Below are 9,683 nucleotides of genomic sequence, written 5' to 3' on the forward strand. Positions count from 1 at the left end.
TTAAATCAGTATATATATATATATATATATATATATTTTAGAAAAAAGGTTTCCTCAATGTTGTACATGATCTGAGACAACAATGAAATTGAAATATAATAAACCTCAACACCACTATTTACAATGAATAGAAAGAGAAAGAGAAGTTATTCAGTTTTCATAGTATTCTACAAAATAGCTAAAACTAATAAAGAAAAACAACCTATGCAATAACTTACTGATGCTCTATTTTTGTATGGTCAATATCAGCCTACCGCATCGGTGCTCATTTGATTGTGTAGTTTTGAGAAAATACATAATATCAAGATTAGATATGGAGTTCCACCTGATAGATTATATGCCTTCACTTATCAGTCAATGGACCAGGTCCCTTGACACACTTACAAGTATGAACAGAAAGTAAATGCAGTTTAAATAACACAACTAAAACGTGGAAACCTCCTTGCTTAAGGGAGTAAAACCATGACCTGTCTCACAGGATTTTCACAACTATTTCACTAATCTTTGCAAGCAAAAGTAAAACAGTTACACAAATGTGAGAAAAAANGTTACACAAATGTGAAAAAAGTTTTTAATCTCACGTTCAAGCAATAATCCCTATTGCTTGACAAGCCTAAGTAGAAGTTAATCTACCCACTAAGCTATCCCTCCTAGACAACTTAGACTTTCAACACCACCCTCTGATTCCTTATAGATTCAGGAATAGTTTACAATGTAAGACCAAGAGAATATATTCTTAAACAACTACGCTAAATGCTCCAGAGATTTCAGTTGTTGTTTGAATAATTCTGCTGTTTGATTTTCGATAGCCTTTGCAAATGTTCTTGAAAGTACTTTATCAAGTTGCAAAAACTAAAGAATGATGTTTAGGAAAGTGACTTTTATATGGACAAGTCCCTTTCCTTAAACTCTTGCCATTGGTTGGAGAAGTCTGACTTTACTGGCGCCCTTGGGAACTGTGCACCACTTTATGTACCTTCTCCAGCTGGCAGTAAACGGACTAGTCACCTTGGGAAACCTGGTACCTTTACGAGGTCCCTGAGTATGTTACATCTTCAAAACTCATGTTGAGAACCTGGTACCTTTACAAGGTCCCTGAGTTTGTCATATTATCAAAACTACAAATAACATTTTCCCCCTTTTTGATGATAACAAACAATACTCAGACACCACTCCAGCTTTATAATTAGTTCCCCCTGAATTACTAGTCCATCCTCCTGAAAAGAAATTTTCCCCCTCACAGTATTTCCCCTCACACATACGTTTACCATTTATCAGTCAATTATAATTCCCCCTTTTGGCATCATAAAAAAGAGATACAGTAAACCAATAATATCAACACTAATATCATATTAGATCAAAGCTTGATAGCAATCAAAAAAAGCATTCACAATAGATATTAGCTAGAACACCAGGGGAATAAGTTAAATAGCATTCCACGATAACATTTAGTACATTAAAAACAAACTGATAATCCAACGACACAAAGACAAGCCACAAAAAGAAGACACAGGAGAAGATTGTGACAGACTAAGAAGGGGGAGGTTGATGAGATTGGGACTGGATAATGAGAGTGAGTCGATCATTTGCAGCATCATTATCCTTAATTGCCTTCTCTTGCAAGGCAGTAACCTTGGCCCTCAACTCTGCATTTTCCCTTTCCAGGGCTTGAACCACAAAATTACCAGGTCCCTCAGTCTGTGCAATAAGTAGTTCAGCTTTGAGTATAGCAATTTCAGCATCTTTACTACTCAAACGCACAGTTAACTCCTCAATCTCATGCTTGAGTTGATCCTGATCGTCTATGAGTTGAGCCATCTTGCTCTTGGGATTGCCTTTCCTTTCTATACACTCACATTCGAACAGGGTACTCTCTGAAAAAGTTTGTTTCACAGTCCCAACCCTGCCAACGCTCAGAGGAATTTTAAAATGTTTGAATACTTCAGTGAGAAAGTATCTGTATCCCATCCCATGAATGTCTTTCCTCTCAATGACAGTTTTGTACATGTGCTCAAGCATGGAGATTCAGAGGTTCAAATCTGCACAACATCTCCATCACAAATAAGTCAACAGAAGTAGCTGAAGTCCTCTTTTCAGTCCGAGGGAGGAGAGTTTTGTTTACAAATTCGAACACCAACTGGTATTCGCTCTTCATGACCTTCTTAAAAACCCCAGCAACCTTTGTTGTAGGAAGCTTAGAAACCAAGGACACAAACTCAATCGAACAAGTTTTCCCAATAACAGACCTGGTTCCCTCCCTAGGTACCCTGAGTATTTTGCCCAGCAGAAACTCGTCCAGATGCACTGCAATATCATTTACTCTTGTGAGGATACTCTCATCTTCTTTAAATTGAATGTTGTAATAGAATTCACGCACTTCTTTTTCGTAGAGGATAGGAGATTTCCTGTTGAATAGATGCATCCATGATTGAATTTCCACCATGTCATGGAGAGAATCCATGCCGGGAAGATTGATTATTCCCATGTCAAAGACTCTTCCAGCCAGCACAGCTTGCGTTCTCAAGTTGTCAACAATTTCCTGCATGTTGACCTCCTCTTCACCCCTTTGTTGGGTACCAGGTCCCTGTGATCTCTTCCGTTTTCCTATAGAACTCTTTTTCTTGGGTTTTGTTTTCTCAACCTTCTTTGGATCCTTTGACTTTGTTTTTCCTGACTCTTTCTTCTTGTTTTTCTTATCCATTTCTTCGGCAGACACCTCTATGACACCAGATTCGAGCATTCTAAAGTTTTCTACTTTAAAAGTTCTAGCACTCCTAATTTCAGCCGTAGATTTTGCACTAGCCTTTAAGGCATCATCCATCAACTTCCTAGCATCAGAACAAGTAGAAGGTCTTCTTCTAGGATCCTCTTTCACTACCTTTTCTTTTCCCTTTCTAGACACCCCAACCTCCCTTCTTTCAACCTTCCATTTAATGGGTTACTCATCACTATCAGAATATGAGGAGTTAGAAGAAGGATACCTCCCAAAATCTGGAGTTTTATCAAAAATGGGTTGAGTGTCTCTTACCTCTTCACCTTGTAAAACCTCATTTTATTCAGACCTAGCTTCTTCTCTAATCATTGCAAGACTTTCGATAACCAGTTCTTCACTTGCTGCCAAAATATTTGACTCAGACGATTTATTTCTTGGCAAGTCTCCTTCAAATAGTTTGTCAGGAAACATCTCATGGTAAGGACCAGGTCCAGTAGGGATACCAGTGTTGTTCAGATCTATGGAATGGAAGGGATTTTCAGAAGTATCTTGCTGAGAACTCGAAGGAACACTAGATCTGGACTCTACTGCTGGAGGAGAGTAAAAAGCGATAGGTTCAATCTCACTGAGAGCAGTGAGCATTTGCTTAGAGGTTGAAGAAGGATCAGACATCTTTGACCAGAATAAGAACAAAAATAGCTTTTCGAAGACAAACAAAAAAACAGATTTTGTCTTTAACTTTTCCTTCTTTTTTTTTGAGTGAAGGAATGTTGAGAGACAGATGAGAAATCAAAAAGAAGGAAAGAGGGTTTAAAAAGGATTTGAAACGGTGTCAGGTCCTTGATTTGATGTGTCGCTTGAGGAATAAGCGATGGGACTAACGGTTAGAATGACCGATGACTGCACGTGGCATTATCAACGGTCATATTTTTTCAGTTTAAAATTAATGTACAAATGCTAACCTGGACAGGCACCAGGTCCCATAACACAGTTTTATCCTCATTCCTCAACTGTTCTAGCCATGTCTTTGCTAAGCTAGTCCATCCTGAACATATACCTACAATAGGTACCAAAATGATCTAATCCAGATAGTAAATTATTGACACAAAGGATACCTGTACTACAAATTTAGCCATCAAGGGAATTCAACTGTTGAAGCTCCGGATTTTAGTTAGAGATCATCATGCCCAACTTCAGCCTATTTCTTTCAAATTGATCTTTACTGAGAGCCTTGGTGAAGATGTCTGCAATTTGTTCCTCTGTTGGACAATATGTAAGCACAATATTCCCCATTTTAACATTGTCTCTTAAAAAGTGATGTCTAACATCAATGTGCTTTGTTCTCTTATGGTGAACTGGATTCTTTCCCATACTAACTGCACTGGTATTGTCACACATAAGAGGAATAACTTTGATGTTTATACTAAAATCCTCCAAGTGTTGCTTGATCCATAACAACTATGAACAACATGCAGCAGCTGCTACATACTCAGCTTCAACTGTTGAAAGAGCCACGGAATTCTGTTTCTTAGTTCCCCAAGAAATGAGTGAAGATCCACGGAAATGAGCCATTCCAAAAGTACTCTTCCTGTCAACTTGATAACCAGCAAAATCAGCATCTGCAAAGCCAACTAGATCAAAAGTGTCACCTGCTGGATAGAAAAGAACCAGGTCCTCTGTCTTCTTCAAGTATCTTAGAATACGTTTTGCAGCCTTCAGATGTGAATCACAAGGACATGCCTGGAACCTAGCACACATTCCAACACTGTAAACAATATCAAGTCTGTTAGCAGTCAAATATAGCAAGGACCCAATGATTCCCTTAAACATAGTTTGATTCACAAGAGGATCAGATTCCTCTACTACAAGCTTGGAGTTTGTTCCCATAGGAGTATCAATAGGTTTTGAGTCATACATATTGAATTTCTTCAGTAGCTCCTTAATGTACTTCTCCTGACTGATTGAGATTCCATTTGATGACTGCTTGATTTGTAGGCCAAGGAAGAATGTCAGTTCACCCATCATGCTCATTTCAAACTCCTTTCCCATTAATGATGAGAATTCTTCACATAAGTGTTCTGAAGTAGCTCCAAAAATTATATTATCCACATAAATCTTAATAATAAGCAATTCTTGTTCTCTTTTTAATAAGAACAAGGTATTGTCTATTTTTCCTCTTTTGAAACCATTCTTCAACAGGAACTTTGACAGCCTTTCATACCATGCTCTAGGAGCTTGTTTCAAGTCATACAGAGCCTTATTCAATCTGAACATATTATCTGGTAGCTCAGCATCTTCAAACCCAGGAGGTTGTTTAACAAATACCTCCTCTTTCAGATCTCCATTCAGAAATGCACTTTTGACATCCATTTGATACAACTTGAACCCCCTGAATGCAGCAAAAGCTATTAAAATTCTAATGGACTCCATCCTTGCAACAGGTGCAAAAGTCTCATCATAGTCTATTCCTTCTTCTTGATTGTATCCCTGAACCACTAACCTGGATTTGTTTCTAGTAGTCACTCCATTTTCATCGAGCTTGTTTCTGAAAACCCATCTGGTTCCTATCACTGTTCTGCCAGCAGGTCGAGGAACCAGGTACCATACCTTGCTTCTTTCAAACTGGTGAAGTTCTTCTTGCATCGAGTTGATCCAGTCTGCATCACCTAATGCCTCTTTCACATTCTTAGGCTCAATAGATGATATGAATGCTGAGAATGCAACTAGATTTCTTGTTTTTGATCTAGTATGAATTCCAGAGTTCAAAGGAGATATAAGATTATCAAGAGGATGTGATGAACTATGTTTCCATCCTGGTCTCAAAGCAGACTGATTGAGTTGATCAACATGTTCTTCTTCTTCAATGATGGCATCATTTTCTGGAGAGTTCGAGGTGCTCTGACTGGAATTCAGAGTGGTACCAAGTACCTCATCACACTTTTCAACTTCATCTGTCTTTTCAGATAGACTATGATTGTTATAATCATAGTCATTTCTCAACTGATGGTCTGCATCGGCTTCACTTCCTTCAATTTTCTGTGAATTGAACAACTTAATCACCTCATCTTCATCGTTTAATCCATTGTTTTTCAAATTTCCATCTTCATCACATACAACATGAATGCTTTCTTCAATACATTGAGTTCTTTTGTTGAAGATTTTGTATGCTTTGTTTGATGAAGAATAACCAACAAACACTCCTTCATCACTTCTAGGATCAAATTTTCCCAGATCATCCTTTCTATTGTTCAGCACAAAACATCTGCAGCCAAAGGCCCTAAGGTAGCTCAGCATAGGCTTTCTGTTATTGAGCAACTCATAGGGAGTTTTATTCAAAACAGCCCTTATCAGACACTTGTTGGTAACATAACATGCTGTGTTGACAGCTTCAGCCCAGAAACTTTGAGGAAGATTTGACTCAATGATCATGGTCCTGGCAATATTCACTAAGGTTCTGTTTTTTCTTTCCACCACTCCATTTTGTTGAGGAGTTCTTGGAGCAGAAAAATTGTGACTAGTACCATTCCATGCAAAATTGATCCAGTTGTGAGTTTTCAAACTCAGTTCCATGATCAAATCTGATCCCAACAATCAGTTTATTCAATTTAGTTTGAATCATTTTGAAAAATACTATCAATTCTTCAGGTGTCTCTGCTTTTGATCTTAGAAATCTTGTCCATGTGTACCTTGAGTAATCATCAACTATCACCAGAATGTATTTCTTACCATTTATGCTTTGAAACTTCAAAGGTCCACATAAGTCCATGTGTAACAGCTCCAGTACTCTTGAAGAAGTTACTTGATTCTTTGACTTGAAGGATGATCTGATTTGTTTCCCTTTGACACAAGCTTCACATATTTTATTTTCACAGAATTTTAATTTTGGCAAACCTCGGACCAGGTCCTTAGAAATCAGTTTATTCAATAAAGATGAGCTCACATGCCCTAGCCTACGATGCCAAAGATCAGCATTTTCATTTTGAGCACTAAGACATGTCAGATCATCTCCATGAGACGTTTCTAAGTTGGTCACATACATGTTTTTACTTCTAAAGGCAGTGAGAATCACTTTCTTTATGGTTAGACTAACCACAGTGCGCTTCTCAGAAGTAAACTTGACTTCATTTCCCTTGTCACAAATTTGAGATTCACTCAAGAGACTGTACTTCAACACATCAACATGATACACATTGTCAATTGATTTTTCAAGAGATTTTCCCACTTTACCAACTCCCAAAATGTACCCCTTCTTTCCATCACCAAAAGAGACACCTTCTCTCTGAAGTGTCTTGAGTGAGAGGAAATTTTTGATGTCATCAGTCATATGTTTAGAGCATCCGCTGTCTATATACCAACATTAACTGCTGCTCCTCTCACTCACCTGCAACAAGAATCACTTGTTGAGCTTGGGAACCCATTTCAATTTGAGTTCCCAGAAGGCAGACAAGGGAGTGATCAGATTGTACAATAGGGCAATTTTTGAATCTTTCTAACAAAAGACTTTGGAGCAGAAACAAATTTTTTCTTTGAAAATCTATCAGTTGAAACATGTTTTGGAGGACAGGTCTCTCTTTTGATACTCTTTGCCTTTCAGTATAATTAGAGAGTCTTTCATGAGATTTTCTCCAGCCAGTACACTCTCCCTTTAAATGCCCATTTTTACCACAGTGAAGACAAAGCAGATTGTCAGACACAAACACATACTTACTGTGAGGATTAAAGGGAGGAGTGATATTCAAACTTCCTAGACCTTTCTTATTGAAATTACTCTGATTTGTTGCACTTGACAGCAACTTAGAGGATTTTGTCCACTTAAGAGATTTTTCAAGTTCTTCCTTAAGTTTGACAATATCCTTTTCTAAGTTACTGCTCTTCTCCACAGCCAATCCCAGATTTTTCTCAGTGGTTTTCAGTTTTTCTTCAGTTTCAACTTGTAAACCATTTTACCTTCCATTAAGCTTTTCAGCTTCTTCATTTATCTGAGTCAACTGTTTTTTAAGTTCAGTGTTGTCAGACTCTAGAGACACCATTTTATCTTCCATTTTCGACATTTTCTCCTCCAATTTAACCTTGTTTTTAGTTAAACTGTCAAGTTCAACATTCATAATGTCTCTTTCAGAGGTTAACTCAATTACTGAATCAATCATAACATTTGCTAATGTTCTTAATTTTTTAAGAGAAAAATTATTCAGATCATGTTTCATATCAATAAGAGTTACCTTGTCATCCTCTTCTTCATTTTCTGTATGAGCCATGAAAGCAAACATTTCATTGAATATGGTTTCCTCTTCATGAACCACCACCATAGACACGTCATTTGGTTCATCAGGATCTTCTGAGTCACTTGAAGAGTCTCCCCATGCAGCAAGAGCCTTTTTGACCACATAGTCAGCAACAGCTTTGCGATCATTTTTACTGAGTACCAGGTCCCTTCTCTTCTCTTTGTCACCTCTTGGTTTTTGATGTTCCTTATTTTCAGTTTTGAGTAAAGGACACTCTCTAATAAAGTGCCTAGCTTTTCCACACTTGTAACATGTATCATTTTGAGTTGCAGTTCGAGGACCATTTGTTCCCCTTCTAAAGCCTTTGTTCTTCCTCACAATCTTTTGAAATCTATTGATGAAATAAGCCATATCATCATCACTGGAGTCCTCATCAGATTTGTATTTCAGCATCAAGGACTTATCCTTTTTGACTTCCTTCTTCGACAGATCATGATTTCGATTCATCTCATGAGTCTTCAGATTTCCTATGAGAGCATCCATTGTCAGCACTTTCAGATCTTTTGCTTCAGTAATGGCATCAACCTTGATTTCCCAAGACTTTGGAAGAATTCGAAGCACTTTCCTGACTTGCTTGCTCATGCTGATTGGTTCTCCAAGGCTTCTCAACTCGTTGGTAATGGAGGAAAATTTTGTGAACATCTCATGAATGGTTTCTCCTTCTTTCATCTTGAAATTTTCATACAAAGAAGTGAGCATGTCAATCTTTGACTCTTTGACTTGTTCAGTTCCCTCATGAGCTGTTTTTAAGCAGTCCCAGATTTCTTTTGCAGACTCACAGGCTGAGACTCTGGCCCTATCCCACAGACAAGAAGAGTTTTTGCCTTGTAACCCCTTTCGATTTTCTTCCTATTAGCTTCATCATATTTTTATATAGGCTTTGGAATAAGCCTGGTTTTCTCTCCATCCTTTTCTTCTATCATCGGAATAAATGGTCCATCTAGAATGATGTCTCATAGCTCACTATCTTCAGCCATTAGAAAATCATACATTCTAACCTTCCACCAACTGTAGAAGTGTCCATTGAAACGAGGAGGTCTGGTTGACGATTGACCTTCTTCTAGATTAAGTGAACAACCATTCTAGAACAGATATCACTTCCTTGGTGTTAACCAGATAGAAAGTTGTAATACCACTTGATAGAATATATGCCTTCACTTATCAGTCAATGGACCAGGTCCCTTGACACACTAACAAGTATGAACAGAAAGTAAATGCAATATAAATAACACAACTAAAACGTGGAAACCTCCTTGCTTAAGGGAGTAAAACCACGACCTGTCTCACATGATTTCTACAACTATTTCACTAATCTTTGCAAGCAAAAGTAAAATAGTTACACAAATGTGAAAAAAGTTTTTAATCTCACGTTCAAGCAATAATCCCTATTGCTTGACAAGCCTAAGTAGAAGTTAATCTACCCACTAAGCTATCCCTCCTAGACAACTTAGACTTTCAACACCACCCTCTGATTCCTTATAGATTCAGGAATAGTTTACAATGTAAGACCAAGAGAATATATTCTTAAACAACTACGCTAAATGCTCCAGAGATTTCAGTTGTTGTTTGAATAATTCTGCTGTTTAATTTTCGATAGCCTTTGCAAATGTTTTTGAATGTACTTTATCAAGTTGCAAAAACTAAAGAATGATGTTTAGGAAAGTGACTTTTATATGGACAAGTCCCTT

This window comes from Solanum pennellii, chromosome 8 (assembly GCF_001406875.1).
Source record: "Solanum pennellii chromosome 8, SPENNV200".
Classification (NCBI taxonomy): domain Eukaryota; kingdom Viridiplantae; phylum Streptophyta; class Magnoliopsida; order Solanales; family Solanaceae; genus Solanum; species Solanum pennellii.